The 15,726-nt window shown below is 36.1% G+C and overlaps 1 protein-coding gene across 2 annotated transcripts in view; it reads left to right on the forward strand.

The window, feature by feature from the left end:
- The first annotated feature begins 10,743 nt into the window (after positions 1-10,743).
- GAS2 (growth arrest-specific 2) overlaps positions 10,744-15,726 on the forward strand; it is a 129,584-nt gene continuing 124,601 nt past the window's right edge. The window contains exon 1 of one of the 2 annotated variants that reach the window (XM_012643495.1): positions 10,744-11,029. The gene's annotated coding sequence lies outside the window, so the exon portion shown is untranslated. Of the gene's footprint in view, positions 11,030-12,252; positions 12,493-15,726 lie in introns of those variants that run through there. The other variant, XM_012643496.1, reaches the window with a different exon arrangement.

Here is a 15,726-nt window from a genome sequence, read left to right on the forward strand (position 1 = left end):
CAATATTGGTGATATCACATCTGAATAAAACTGTGGACCAAATTTATTCATGAACAAGGAACTAAAAATGTTATAAAACAAATTGGCAAGTTTTCATTTCAGTCATGTCTGTAATTTCTACAAACTATAAAACCATAGCATATACTAGTTGCTTATGTCTCTTTTGATTCTTGGCTTAGATATTTTTGGTTTTAAACTTGGCTGTATTTTCTGAAGCTTGAAGCATTTCATAGTCTCCTTACAAATCACAGCAGCATATGTCATTAATAAAGGGCCTTGGGTACCTTCGCTTGCTATTGTTCTTAATACAGCACATGATAGACACCAGCACCAATTAGGAAGATCTGCCCAAGACATAGAATGTTGAAGAAGATGTTTTTTGAATGAAAGAGAATTGATGTAAGAAAAGCAAAAATAGTACAGAACTGTATAAAGGAAAAATTTAATGAATGTAATAAAAATCTTCACATATTGAGCAAAACAAAGAATAATGCATAACTCAAGTAAACTATAAAGAATCACTGGAATTAAAAAATGTAAATAAAAAAGCATCTAGAAGTAAACCTTATGCTTTCACAATTTCACAACCAAGTAGTAAGGCAGTATTAACAAATGAAAATCATCCCCATACTTTATTCATAAGCCACAAGACCTTTGAGCTAGAGAAAATTGCTTACGGTGGAAATAGTCAAAGACAGTTCAAGTTACAGTGCCCATCATGCAGAGATACTGCTTATTACTTTCCCATTGATGGTGTTTGTAATGATTTTTTTGTGTGTGTAGGGTGGATTATGTGTAGCACTTATATGCTTTTATACTTTATGCTGGACATTTCATTTTTACTCTATTAAAGGTTTAATATTTTCTTACTTGTATCTTTTCTTTAATTTTAACTTTTATGAAGTATTTTGAGATAACTTATAAAAAACCCTGAGCCCAGGGTAGTATGATCACTATATTTCTATAGAGAGAAGAGAGAAAGAAAGAAAGAAAGAAAGAGAGAAAGAAAGATCATTAAAAAAGACAAAGGCAGTGAAGTAGAAAAAATCTGGTAATCATATAAGAAGAGCAGAATTCTCGAACCATGAATAAGGTGAAGAAAGGGAAATGGTCAGGATTAAAGGAGAATGCTTCATCCCTTCCTGTTTTGTGAAATTTAAAAATTCTTTTAATGGTGGAACCCAACACACCAACACCCGACCGATGAAAAGCAGAACTCTTTGTTACAGCTGCAAGTGAGACAAGGCTGCCAGGCACAGCCACATAGGGTTTCACCCTGCGATGGGGTAACAGCAAACTGGAGCTGTAGGGAACAGCCAATGTGTGGCAAACAGGGTAGGACTGGCTAATTTAAATAATTGTACAGATTCTAGGGCACAGGGGCTCTCCTTAGTTGTCTTATATCTAGTCCGGGGAGATTAGAGTGGGTGCATAGTGGTGCAAAGTGTGAGAACTCACTAAAGGAAGTGGTTGGGGTGTGGACTTAATTGGCTGCTCTAGAAGGAAAACTGACCAGACTCTAATCAGGGTAAAACACTCACACACACATACACACGAAGTAAAAGAGAGCTGAATAAACAAAGCATATAAATATAAACAAGGCAAAGAAGAACAGAGAAAACAATAGAGAAGGAATTTTAAAAAACCTAGGTTATGTCCTGAACAGAAGATTCTTTATGAGGTTATTTTCTTCTCTTAACCTGCAGGGTCATGACTAGCCTATTTGCTCATACTCTTTCTCTTCAGGGCTTTTGTTGTCAAATGGGGCAGCTCAATTATGTGAGCATCAAATCTTGGCTCACAATCATATATTACTCCTAATGCATTTTATTAGTGTTTAAATGTGCTTCACAATTTAGTAATGAACTGAATTACTCTCCCTCAGAGTTATACAACAGGTAGCTAAACAATTAAAATATTTATAAATTTTACTTTTATCCAGCAATTCCCCAATATTTAATGTGAGAAACAAAGCAATCTGGATGTATTTGTGAGAAGAGGAAGAATGGAGACAATTGAATACTTGTATGTCCACACAAGATTTACTTTTAAAAGATTTCATCAATTTGACTCACCCTCTTCCTATGCTCCACGGACCACACGATAGCTCCCGTTGGATATCAAATAAACATCTAAAACTTAACTTGTCCAAAATATAGAAACCTGATTTTTATTTCCCTCAAAATGTGATAAGGTAAAACAAAACAAAAAAACTCGTTCCCAGCATCTTTCTCATTTCGGTAAAAGATATCATAGGTTTTGTAATTGCTTACAAAAAGCAAAACAAAATAAAACCCTAAGAGTTCTTCTCATCTGTTTCTCACACTACATATCCATCTATCAGTAAGTTGTGATAATGTTTAAATAATGATTTAAAATAAACATCATAACAAAATGTATCGTGGAACGTAGATTTTTAGAGTAGGATTTGATACTCACCTAATTTACCTGACTTATTATAAGATGAAAATACTGAGAGAAAGAGTATGAAGACGAGAAAAGAGAATAACCATTAAAAATTACAAAGAACCCAATTACTCACCCTTAAGTCCTTTACTACTCCCTCTCATTCAAATCACAAACTCCTCACTGAATTACTGCAATAGAATCCTGAACTATTTTCCCTGCACTCACACACACTCCCAAATCAGAGTGACAGCTTTAAACTATAAATCCAATCATATCACTCCCCTGCTCAAACTCTTGAGAGAAGCAAAGTTTTTAGAAAGGCCTACAAGGCCATATGGGATCTGGACACATGCCCTATCTCCCTGACTTTATCGCCTACTCTTCCCTCTTGCGTCCATTCTGATGGGGGTTTGGAACATAATCCAATCTGAGTGCCATAATCTTGAATGTTGAAATCCTGAAAGATCAAAATCCCTAAAGTCTAAATCCGAAACTTCTAATTCCCGATGTTAAAAATCCGAAAAATCACAATCCTAAAAGATTAAAATACTGAAATCCTGAAAGCCAAATTCTGGGGAAGCAATTAGTACATTTTTAGTTGTACACAGATAGTTTCATCACGTTAGTAGCATCAGGTCAGGTGGAACTATTACCTTGTTATTGTCTTTATTTGGAAACTAAGTATGGTTTAAGAAGATGCCTCTGGGTGCCAAGTTGGCAAGGGGTGGACTTGTGATCTTAATTTTAGGTGTTAACTTGACTGGATTAAGAGATACCAAGAAACCTGGCAAAGCATTGTTTTTGGTGTGTCTGTGAGGGTGTTTCCAAAGGAGATTAGTATGTGAATCTGAGTGGACTAGGTGGGGAACATCTTCCCTCAGCATTGGCAGGCACCACTCAATCAGCTAGGGACCCAGAAAGAACAAATACAGAGGGGAATTCGTCTCTCTCTGAGAGCTGGGACAGACTTTTCTTCTGTTCCCTTGGACATTAGCAATTTTTATTTAAAATATTTATTTATTTATACATTTATTTTACATGTATTTTAATAACATCCACCATCTCTCAGCACTTTTTGACCCTTACCTCCACTTTATTCATGTGCATAGCATACTTACCACCACCTAGCTTTATTGGTTTATTTGCTTAATTACTGTCTCATTTAAGTAAAATGTAAGTTCTTCATTTGGTAAAATATAAATTCTATGAAGATAGGGACTTTGTCTCCCTTGGAAAGAACAAAGCATGTCTTATTTTAATAATTTATTGCTAGTAGAAATAAAGAAAATGAAGTAGAGTAAGGGAAAGATGTTTCTTGGGAAAAGATTCTCCTTGATTTTCTATTCAAATATATGCAGGCAGATATAAGGACAGGAATAGTTACTGGCTGTATTTGTGTTTAAGATCAGTCGAAAATTTACATGTATTATGTATTCACAGGTTAAGCAGTTTTTGATGCAGACATGCTACACTGATACTTAAGGAGCATGTCATAACCTCAGTTATTATGCTTTATTTAAAATAAGATACAGTACAAACGCTTGCTTTTTCCCCCTTGTTTTCAAATAATTCATGTTTTTCTTAGTATTTCCATATATAATTCATGTTTACTTTTATTCTAGCATCTTAATTTGCACAAGAAATGAGGAAAACTTAGATTTCTGAGAGTCATAAGCATTATGAGTGTTTAAATCAGCACCAGTGCTCCTTGTCACCTTTTCTTGTGATGGTTAGTTCTATGTGTCAAATTGGGCCATGGTGTTCCCACATATTTGGTCCAATGTTAGTCTGGGTGTTTTGGTGAGAGTGCTTTTGGATGAGATTAACACTGAAATCATAGACTCAGTAAAGTAGATTGCCCTCTCTGATATCGGTGGGCCTCATCTCACCAGTAGAAGACCTTATTAAAAAAAAAAAAAGTCTAACGTTTTTCCAAGGAAGAGAGAATTTCTCCTGCCTGACTGCCTCCAAACCAGGACATTGACTTTTTCCTGCCTTTGGACTTAATCTGAAACATTGGCTCTTTTTGGGTCTTGAGCCTGCCAGCCTTCCAACTGGAACTGCACTATCAGCTGTCCTGAGTCTCCAGCTTGCTGACTCACCCTGAATATCTTGGGACTTGTCAACCTCCATAACTGCATAAGCCGATTCCTTATAATAAATCTCTTCATGTATTTTTATATATATGAAGTGTGTATATGTACTCACACACACACATTTATATGACACACACACACACACACACACACACACACACACACACACACATATATATGTGTGTGTATATATATATATATATATATATATATGTGAGACACATACACACGTGCCCTATTTATTCTGTTTCTTTGGAGAACCATGACTAACACACCTCCTGCCAATGTAAGAAAAGACACGCTCCTTTATCCCAGGCCTATTTTGAGGAGTTTATGAAAATCCTACCTATGCTGCTTAATGGATATGAGATTATTAGGTTAACTCTTTAAAACTGTTTTTTTTCTATTAAACTGTGAGCTCCGGCAGAGCAAGGTGTGCGAATTCATGTCTATATAACAAGTCCCTAGCATAGAAGAGGCTGAAGAATAAATGAATGAATGAATGAACAAACCAGGAAGCCATCGGATATTTAAAAGAGAGTAAAATGGGATGCCATGACTTGGGGAGAGGAGGAGAGGAAGGTTTAGAGAAAGGATGCGTAAAGTTCTCTGATCTCTTGTATTTTTAATCATGGTAATGTCCTTATCTCAGGAGATTGTTGTTATGAGTCAATAAGATGATTTGACTGCTCAATTAATAATAAAATATCAAACACTCATTTCAAACTTATTCAATGTCAGACAGTAAACTAAACATTTTACATATATTGTCTTATATAACTCTCAAGACATGTAAGAGAGTGGTATTTATTAATCCCACTTTGCAGATGTGGAAACTGATAGTTTAAAAGGTTAATTTGCCCATAATTTTTAGCAAACAAGTGAAGAAACTAGAACTTGACCCTGGTTTTGTCTGTCTCCAAATCTGGACTCCCAATTATTATGCTAACTGTAGTGACTATTATTACAATTTAGTATGCCTATTCCTTGACAGCTTTGGTGGGGATTATAGCTGCTAAAACTCCTTTGAATATGGCTCTAGATGCCAAGTGGCTACTGTGATCCCAGAAGGATGGCAACATTTCCTTCTTCCAAAAAAAGCCCCAGTGACCCTGACCCCTTCCTGCACCATTCTCTGATTTTGGGCTTGGAGTGCTACCCTTTTGTGGCATGCTGCCTTGTCTACTATTTGGTACTACAAAAACCTTCGATGAGATCATTTTAAGAGTTGTTTTTCTAAATGCTCAGTGTAAATCAGCAGTTTGCAAAGATTTATTTGTGAAATACGTCATAGTTTGAATAATGGAAATTTCAGCAAGTTTACTCATCCTTCAAAAAAGTATCCTTAGTTTGTCATGATCAGTGTGTTGAAGACATTATTAGTGTCTTCAAAAATAAATGAATAACTGGACCCATGTCTGCCAAGAAACATGATAGTAAAATCTCACTTGTAGTGTACATTTTTCTAGCAACAAAGATTCAAAATTAACAACTGGTGTGGTCTTTACAAAGGGATTTCCATTTAGTTCCTCTGTGATGAGCCCAGTCCTTCCTTCCCAAATCTCTTCCATCACCCACTGGCACCCACTTTTTCTTCTTCAGCTATTCAGAGGTTGATGGTTCATTTATTCATTCATTCAATTAGTTTTTCATTCATTCATTCAAGCTTAGGTGTAGTCCTGTGATAAAGACTTGAAACCTAAGGATGAATAACCTAGTCCCTCCCCTCTAGACTCACAGTTTAGGTGAGATAGATGCTTAAGCAAATAACCATGATACTATGTTATAAATGAGATATAGAAGAAATGGCAAAGTGCTCAGAGCACTAGACATAGAGACCTAAGCAGTATTTCTGCCAGAGAGACAAAGAGAATCACAGGGAATGTGACAATTAAGCTGTCCCTAGAACAATGAATCAGATTTCTTCTGAGGGAGAAAGTAAAAGGTAAAATAAAAGGAAAGTAAAAAGATTATTCTCGATAGCACGAGCAAAGACATGGAGTGTGAGGGTGCAAGAGGTTTGGGATTTTGTGACAATACATCATGTCAAATCTACAAATGACAGCGTATACAATATATGCAATATATCCACTTTGTACTTATAATGAAACTGTCTGTTCATTGAGGCCCTACCTCAATTTTTATTGATTTTTTCCTGAGTTAAGTTTCTTTACAGTCAGATTTTTTCAAACTGTGGGTCATGAAACAACTTTAACAATTCTCCAACAGCATTTTTAAAAAACTGAATAGCATAGAAGAGGTTAGAATAATGTCAAATAGAAAAATATCAGAATGCAATAAATTAGTGAGGTAATTACTGTTTTGTGAAATATGTTTAGTTATGTGTGTCTGAGTGTGTTTCTATTTGTCTGTTCCATAACGTATTTCTTATTGTGGGTCACAATCAAAAACATTTGAAAGCCACTGCAGTAGTAATATTTCCTATTACTTTTCATTGCACTCATGTTATATTGGTTATGCTTAAACCTTGAGTCCAAATGAACCTTGGTTTTTAATGAAGTGACAAGTGACACAGACTGACCTCATTTATAAGCCTGGCACACAGGCAAGCATCTGTTTTAGTGAACTCCAGTTACATTTGACCAGATGAAATGCTTCTAGGCTGGGAATGAAACCATCATGTGTAACATTATTTTAACATTATTATTTCTATTCTGAGTTCCAAACTACTAAATTAGAGATAATGTATAAAAATATAACCAATTAGTAGTAAGCTACATAAGATACCAGTTTCTTTTATAATAAACACTCATTCAGTCAACAATTATTTATTGAGTGCCTATTATATATCTGATGATAGTCTATGTGTTGGAGATATAGGATGGAAAAGACAGGCAAAGTTATTAAAATAAAACTATTTTACATTGAACATTTACATTAAATTTGAGCTTCTTGTAATAGGAATGACAGATTTTTTAAAAAAGATTTAGAAGCAGACCACAAAAATACAGGAATAAAAGGAAAATAAAGGAAGGAAAAATAAAGGAAAAATTTTTTAAAAACCCAACTGCAATTTAGACAAGGAAGTCACACAACAGAATATATTGCATAGAATATTTAAAACTAGATGAGACAAATGGTATGTTTCATAAAATTATTTTAATCTATTCCTTATGGAAAAATTAGAAAACATATGTTCATATATAAAACACATTTTGCAAAAGTGAGTCTTGCACAGTAGTGAATGACTATCTACGCTACTATTGTGTTTTACTTACAAAGTTTAAAGTTCTCCACTGAGAATAAAGCAATAGATTCTTAAAATTGCATATCAAGTGGAGAGTAAACCTTGAATTTTTCATAAGAAATTTCTTTCATTTAATTTATTCTGTGTAGCTTTATATATGAATGGTGGTGAAAGTAATAGCATTTATTGTTTATAATTTCAGAAAACAGTCTGTTTTTATTCCTAACACTATTTGTAATTACCATGCTAGGATTTATAAAATTCATTCTCTTTGCCTTATGACGTTTAATAAACCATATTTTAATATATATCAACTGAGGGCCTATACCATGGACCAAGATATAGGTAGGGAAAGATAAATATATTTTACCTCACTGATGAAGTCTTTCAATAAAATATAAATAAATGTTCTAAGTTATTATATTGCTTCATATATTGTTTCAGTATCATTGCATGCTTTCCTACTGCTTTCTATATCATTATTCTTCTTTGTCTTCAAGGCTATTGCTTGCCATCTTTAACTGCTCCTTTGAAGCTGTTTAAGAATATCAGAATTTCTTGGTCACCTTTGGAAGTTTATTTTACTTACTTTTAACTCAGTGTCTATTTCCATGTTGTTTAAATTTTTTTTCAAAGTATCCTCTAATCTCAATCAACTATTGAAGGTTTGCTTCACTCTTCTGAGTAAGTGACTACTGTATATATTATTTGCATTTGGGAAAAGGAGAAAGAAAGAGAGGGTGGGTAACTGATAGGTGAGGAAAAATATTTTATTCCTCATTTTTAAACTTTCAAAATTTATTATTTGATAAATGGGACAACTAATGTTCAAGATCATGTTGAAGGTTTAAAACACACACAGTAACCCAGAAACTTTTAATATTAAAGTCCTATAGCTGTGATAACTTAAAGAGAGAAAACTAAATTGTTTTCTTTAAATCTGGCTTGATTTTTCTTTTTTATGGTGTCAAGTTTCAAGTTTCAAATGTCTTAGACATTTCTCATCTCATTAAGTGAGGCATTTGCTTCCTCTACCTTCATGTCAGATAAGCTATACTTGAGTCAGTTGGACTATGATTTCCTAATGTGAACAATTTGGGTTGAGACAAAACCAAGGTACGAAAATTCTTGGACAAAAGATTATCTTTGACAAATGTATCACTGAGAGACTGGAATGCATGTATAGAAATATTGATTTTGAAAAACACAAGATAAAAATCAAATGGGAATTATTACAAATGCTATGAAAATTAAAATAAAAACATTATTTTGATGCCTCTTCAGAAATCTTTTGTATTCTTTCTCTTTTGTCACCAAAAAATATTCAGCACAACTCTGAGATGTTAAAGGAAGAAAAACTGTATTCTATATTTATCTTGGTATTTTTTCTTTTGGCTTTTTCTTAAAGGAAAGAAGATCTGATATAATGCAGAATTTAAGGCCAAAAATAGTTTGAAAAAGTAAGCACCGAGAGGGAGTAATTTAGAATAACGATTATGCTTTTCCAATGCCTCTCTGTAAGCCTCCTTGTTTTCCCAACCTGGATTTAGGATTTTCCTGAATCAACAAAAACATTGCCTTACATTTTGCTTTTTATAACATCAATATTGAACAATGTGACAAGAATATTTACAACTAGGGAGCACTAGGATATAAGATTTTTAAAGTCCAAGGTTCTAAGTTTTCTGAACTCATTATATATCCTGAGAATGCTTAAATTAATATTTATTGGCTGATGTTTTAATCATGAACATTTTTCAAGGACCTTTGACTTTTTACTTAAATTGTATAGGTTCAGACACTCAAAATACTTTGTGGAGGCTGTAGGAATACTCAGACCTAGTAAAATTTTGAGAAATTTTATTATTGAGATTCATTTACTCAAATTCATCAGTAACCACTTCTGTATGCTTTGTAGTTATTTATGTATATTCAATAATGCTGTTTCTCCTTAAAATGAGGAATGGCTCTTTTTCCTTTCTTTTGGGAAGCTAAGGAGGAATATGTAGCTAACAGCTGTAACACCAAATTGAACTAAAATAAAAAGCTTGTGTAGTTCAATGCCACCAAACTTTTCTGTTTTCTCTTTTTCTTCATTATTTGCATTGCCACTACAAGCAAATAACTGATGCCATTTCTGCATGTTTTAGAGAAAATAACCACTTCCAGATGAAAGCAATAATAAATACAAAACGCATTTTTTTCAATTATATTTAAAATTATCTGCATCACTATGCTATTGTGGATCTACAGTTAGTTTTTATGGAAGGGGGGCTGGGTAACTCGTCATTTTAAAAATGGTACCCAAGAGAGGATCAGAATATCTGTGTCACTGACATCATAAACATTGGCTGGAAATATCCATGAAACTGATGAACATGATAACAAAGCAAGTAAAAAGTATAATACTTTTCATTGACTCTCCATTGGAAGTGGTAACTTGAGGCAATTAGGACACAGCAAGAGGCCACTGTATATTGGAGGTGAAGCAGACACGTGAACATTTGTCTACTTCAGCGAAGACTTTTCATCTCAGAATACATGTACTAATAAACAACAGTTGGAGAAAATTGTCTCTAACATTCAGCATAACTGAGGCTGAGAGAAGGAACGGTGGAATTGTATTTCCTTTTGTAAAGCAGAAACAGCCTGGAGTGTAGCCTCTTCTAAAATCTGACATTTAAAGAGAATTGTAAGACATCAAAATGTTCAATTTAGAAGGAAATGTGGCCGAAGTTACTGGAAAGCTCATGTCTGTCTGCAAAATCACTGGCCAGAAACGCAGAACTTTTCCAACACCCAATTTTAATATTGTGCTAAAGCCATTGACTCTGTTAAAACCCTGGAGTTAAATATGATCCCTCCCCACCCCCATCCTTTCTCTCTTAGGTTCGTGTTTGGGGGACAAGAAGGGGGCTGGAACTTGGCCCCAACCTCGGAATTGCTGCCAAGGACTTGTAATACAATCTCTCCCCGTTTGAAGGGTAAATCAGTGTCAATTGCGTTTGCTGTCCACCAGAAAAAGTAAGCATTTCACTTCCGCTCGGTCTATGTGGACTGATGAAATGTAGGAAATCTGTTTCTGGCAGGGAGAAAAAATCGTTTTCCCAAACAGCACCAAGAGGAGCCATCAGAGAAGTATGAAGAGGGGCAGTGCGGCTGTAGCTGCTACCGCTGCCGCCAGGCTGGTGGGGTGCGGGGAGCCGCTGCTGCAGGACCTGCGCCTGGAGGGGGTTGGCCCCGAGAAGCTGCGGGAACCCAGCTCAGAGCCCAGGCGCCTCTGAGAACAGCCAGTAGCCCAGCTCTGGACGCAGGGGTGAGCAAGGCGGGCTGGCCCGGCTCCGCGCAAACGCCACCGCAGCGTGTGCGCTCTGCAGCCGGGGACTGCGGGAGCCCCTGCCTCTCTGTTGCACCAGGGGGGTGGTGGGGGAGGGGGAAGGTCATTAAAAATAACCTCAGGGACGAGATGGAGAAGGGTGAAGAAACGCGGACAGTTGGAGAGACTCTGGCGCTAAGAGTGGGTAGTCCCTGCAGTGCATGACTTTCTGATTCCCTAGAAACAACCATGTGTTCCTCATCCCTATTGTGGAACAGCCCAAATGACCGCAGCACGTAAGCCCGCTGGAGCGGCTCAGCCAACCAGGGACAGAGTGAGGACTTCTAATTAGCACATCGATTATAAATGCACACATATGCATTCGTGCACAAGGGTGTCGGTGATGCATGCTCAGCATTGTCTGTTATGGGGGTGGGGGAGAGGCAGAACGGCGATGGTCCTAATGGACTGATCCTGAATGTTTTCCTTGAGACAATGAGACCAGAACGCTAGGGAAAAGCGGCGCACGTGTGATTTGGGGTGATACTCACTGTTTTGGGTTGATGAGTTGGACAGAGTTGAGTTTTATGTGAATAAACAAACGCTAGCTAGCCCGTGTATCAACACTCTTTGGGAAGATTTTGCATCGTATTGTTCTTTTTGTCCAGTCCAGAGAGGAGACGAGAATCTGAACTTGTTTGGGGAGCAAAGGAGCCAATTTTGCTTTGGAGGTACTAGTTATCCTGGCGAAATCAAATTCTATCAGCTCATTACGGAAAATTGCCATTAACTTAGCCCAGACATCCGAAGTTTCTATTGTCTTAAATGGAGAGGGAGCAAAAAGCGAGGGTTAGCAGATTGTCTTCTAAATTCCAATACAGTTTTAAGTGGGGGAGGGTTATTCAATTCTCCCCCCACCCCGTGAACCTTTTTGAAATCAGTCTTTACCCCCTCCACCTTCTTCATCTTCATCCTTTCGCCTCTTTCATCTTTACCTTCTTACAGTCAAGAGTTTGCAAAACTTTACTCTTAAATTTATCTCCTCCCCCCCACACACCCAAAAGATAGATCAATTGTGTATGGGAGATCTTAGGCTGAGGGAATAAGATCTGCATGTGTGCAGGAACACCCATTGGACATCCTAGTGTGAAAATAAAGGCTCAGACAGGTTGGATGTACCAGTCAGGCAGAGGAAATCCACCTTTCCTTTTCAGCAGTCCCCTGAGACTCACAGAGTCAAAGCAGAGAACAAGCCCTTGTGCTCGCTCATTGCTTCTTTCCCCCAACCTCTTAGCAGTGTTGACACTGATTAACTACCTCTGGGATCTGATTTGCCCAGCCTGTTTTTGAAATTGATCAATGAGCTCCTTCTCGAGGAATGCTTCCCTCTAACTGCCCAGAAGGTGGTGGCTTTGGTGGTCCTCTCCAACATGGGCATCTGGGTTTTGACTGCCTAAGAGAAGGTAAGGGACAGATGGATGAGGGACGGTGTGCCTTTGCAAAGCACACTGGAGCTTTCACACAGGGCTGCCTGAGTGGTCTCCTGCACAGTAAGATAGTTTGAATTTCAGCCTGTGTACTACTAAAGTTTGGGCTTATTTCTTTATTGCTAAACACCATACTTTAGTGATGTGGACTGAGCTTTACTGGGAACTAAATGCACATGGCAAATATTATTTCACCTCGTGCTAAAGGTCATGTGATTGCCCTTAAGTTTTCTAGTATCTTGTTAAGAAACCTTAGTTTAAACCTTAAACTTGCAGGCATGGTGTATTTAAAAATTTTGCTTCATGACTGGAAGTCTGCATTATTTTGTAGACTCTGGGAAACTTTGCGAAACTAAAGTTACCTTGGTTGAAAGCAAATGATGAGGCCATAACAATTTGTTTTCTGGGAGACATTTGTTTAAAACTGCAGGGGATGTTGTAATGTTGTTTTGGTATCTTCGTGTATTGATATTGAGGCCCAAAATGGATCCAATTGTTTCTTTTAATTTCTCCTGAACACTATCAAGGTTTTTCACTGATTGTTTTTCTGACTAGAGAAATGAACTGGAGTACAAGTAGAAAATATCTTTTGTCAAAATGAGTGAGATGCTTGTATTGACTAGCAAACTTTGTATCTTCATTGTTTGACACCCTTAACACGACTGAATAGAGGTGAGGTCAATGCTGCAGATGAGAGCAAAGGTTACCTTTAGGAATGGACCTCTTAACTGTGGGTTGCATAATTTTCTGTATAAATGTTTGCAGAGTCAATTCACTTGAGTTTTTAATAATTTTTTCCCATGAGACCATCATATATACATACGCATATATATTTCAACAGAATATAGAACTGTGCTATTTTTAACTACATTATAGGTAAGTAAAATAGAAATCTTTGTATTATATATACAAAAAACCAACATCGTCTCACGAATTAAGGATTACCTAATCAACTTATATGAAATTTTGATGTAAGTCCCTTAAATAGTCTAATTGATTCATAACTCTCGATGGTTTTCCACTCAAACTATATCCCAAGCCAATCTAGTAGGGTTTTAAAATCTGTGCTAAATTATTTGAGGGACTAAAAAAAAAAAAACTTGAAAGAAATCTCTAATATCATGAAAATATAGAAAATCAATTCCCACTGAGTTGTAGTTTTTCTGGTCATGATTTGAGAAGGAATTTTTGTTGTATTCATACCATGATTCCTTCAAAAACAAGTTATCATTGGCCTGTGGGATGAGAAAGAGATGCCTAAAAGAGAGTTAGCATTACACAAAGTTGGGTACCAGGAGAGCAGAGTAGGACACTTTTAGTTACTTTGACTAAATAGTCTTGTTACTTGGGGCAAAATGTCTTCTTAGGCTACCAGTCCCTTATTAATAATGATGAATTTGACTAGATATATTTTCTAAGTTTTTTGAGTTTAAAGGTTTTATCATGTAATTAGATAAACTAGCATTGAGTGTTATTTTGCTTTATGTTTGGTGCTTTTTTATTTGCGAATAAGTTGCTCCACTGAGCCAAAGGTGGGGGGCCCATTACAAGATCTGAAATTGCCTTTCTGATGAAATTATGGATTTTATTTTCTGATTAGACCTTTAGATTAAGATTTTGCATTCATGACATTGCTTGAAAATACCTTTTTGTAAAGATATTATTGGTTAGCCAAAATGAATAACAAAGCAGTAAAGAACTCACAATGGAGAAAGAAAGCCTTCTAGAACCATCCTTATTGGTTTAGTCTGTGAGTTCAGCTTGAAAGATGGCATTTTCTCTTTCCAGAGTTTGAGATGGTGCTTGGTTTGGGGCATTGTTTCTTTTTAATTTTAAAAGATTGTGTTATTGACTTGCAACTTTGTATCTGCATTGTTTGACATCCTTAGCACAGCTGAATAGAGGCGAGGTCAATGCTGCAGATGATAGCAAAGATTTACCTTTAGGAATAGGCCTCTGGACTGTGGGTTGATTAGGACTTATTGTTTTGAATGGCCATAGTTGACTCTGTGTGTGTATGTATGGATGAGGGGGGTGGTAGTGATAGCCTTTCATGTTTATTTTGAGAGGTATAGCATTTCCCTATGTTAATAGCTTATGATCTTTACCTGGTTAATCAGCATCTTGGAGGCAGCATCCCTCTCAATATAAAGAAAACTTTGAATTTTCCATTATTTATGGTATTATATCAGTAATACTTTTATCTGTTTGCATTTCTCCCTCTTGTCCTTTGTCTTTCTTAATGATACAGAGTTCTATATAATATTCCTATTTTGTCACAGAATTGCTTTTCTTTTTAAGATAAGTCCATGGAAGTTTAGTTTGGCACATTTCTGATGATGATTTAGAGTTCACTAATATAAAATATATGCCAAGCACTGGCATAAATATTTAATCCTCACAATTATCTTTAAGGTGTTAGCCTTCATTGTACATAGTGAATAACTCAAGTACAAAGAGAAAAGTCGTATGACTAGAATAGACTAGCTCCTTAATGTCTAGGTAGTGGAGACATTATATGAATCTGGACTTCTAATTCCAATTCCAACATCTATCCATTAGTCAGGCTTCTTAGTCGAATCTCATAGCAGATAGTAGTGATATATAATGTTTATCATTTTATTCTTATTTTTCTTTCTAATTTATTTTCTATGTAATATTGCAATGCTTTTTCTCTAACATGTCAGCAAAGTCTAGAGGTAAGCCAGAAATCATCTTGGTCATAATTAAAGCACACCTCTAGGTGGCATGGAAGAATACTTTTTCTTCGGAGTCAAAACTATGATGTCTTCAGCTGGAATTCTGAAACAACAAACTAGACAGTCTTTAAACATGTGATATTTTACTTATGGAGTCATTAATTTTTTTCTTCTTCCCCTGGGCTAGTTCAAGTCTCATCGTATTCATAATTGTTATTCCAGAATCACTTCTACTATGGAAAGAAAGAAAAAAAAACACATACACAGTCTTTGAAGGATTTTGTATTAAGTTTCTGCATGTTTTTCCCTTTAAGTTTTATTTTTCTGAATTCCAAGCCCTGAGGGTTGAGTTATCCACTTCTAGCTATTCACCCAGAAAGCTTACAGGAGCCATAGAAGCATTTCGGTCTTTATGCCTCTTTCCAAAGTGATTGACTTTAATATTTACCAAAGTTATCAAGCTTTTTAAATATTTAGATTATTTAAATTTCATTGGAAACATCTTTCAGTG

Source organism: Propithecus coquereli, unplaced genomic scaffold (genome assembly GCF_000956105.1).
Source record: "Propithecus coquereli isolate 6110/MARCELLA unplaced genomic scaffold, Pcoq_1.0 Scaffold198, whole genome shotgun sequence".
NCBI lineage: Eukaryota > Metazoa > Chordata > Mammalia > Primates > Indriidae > Propithecus > Propithecus coquereli.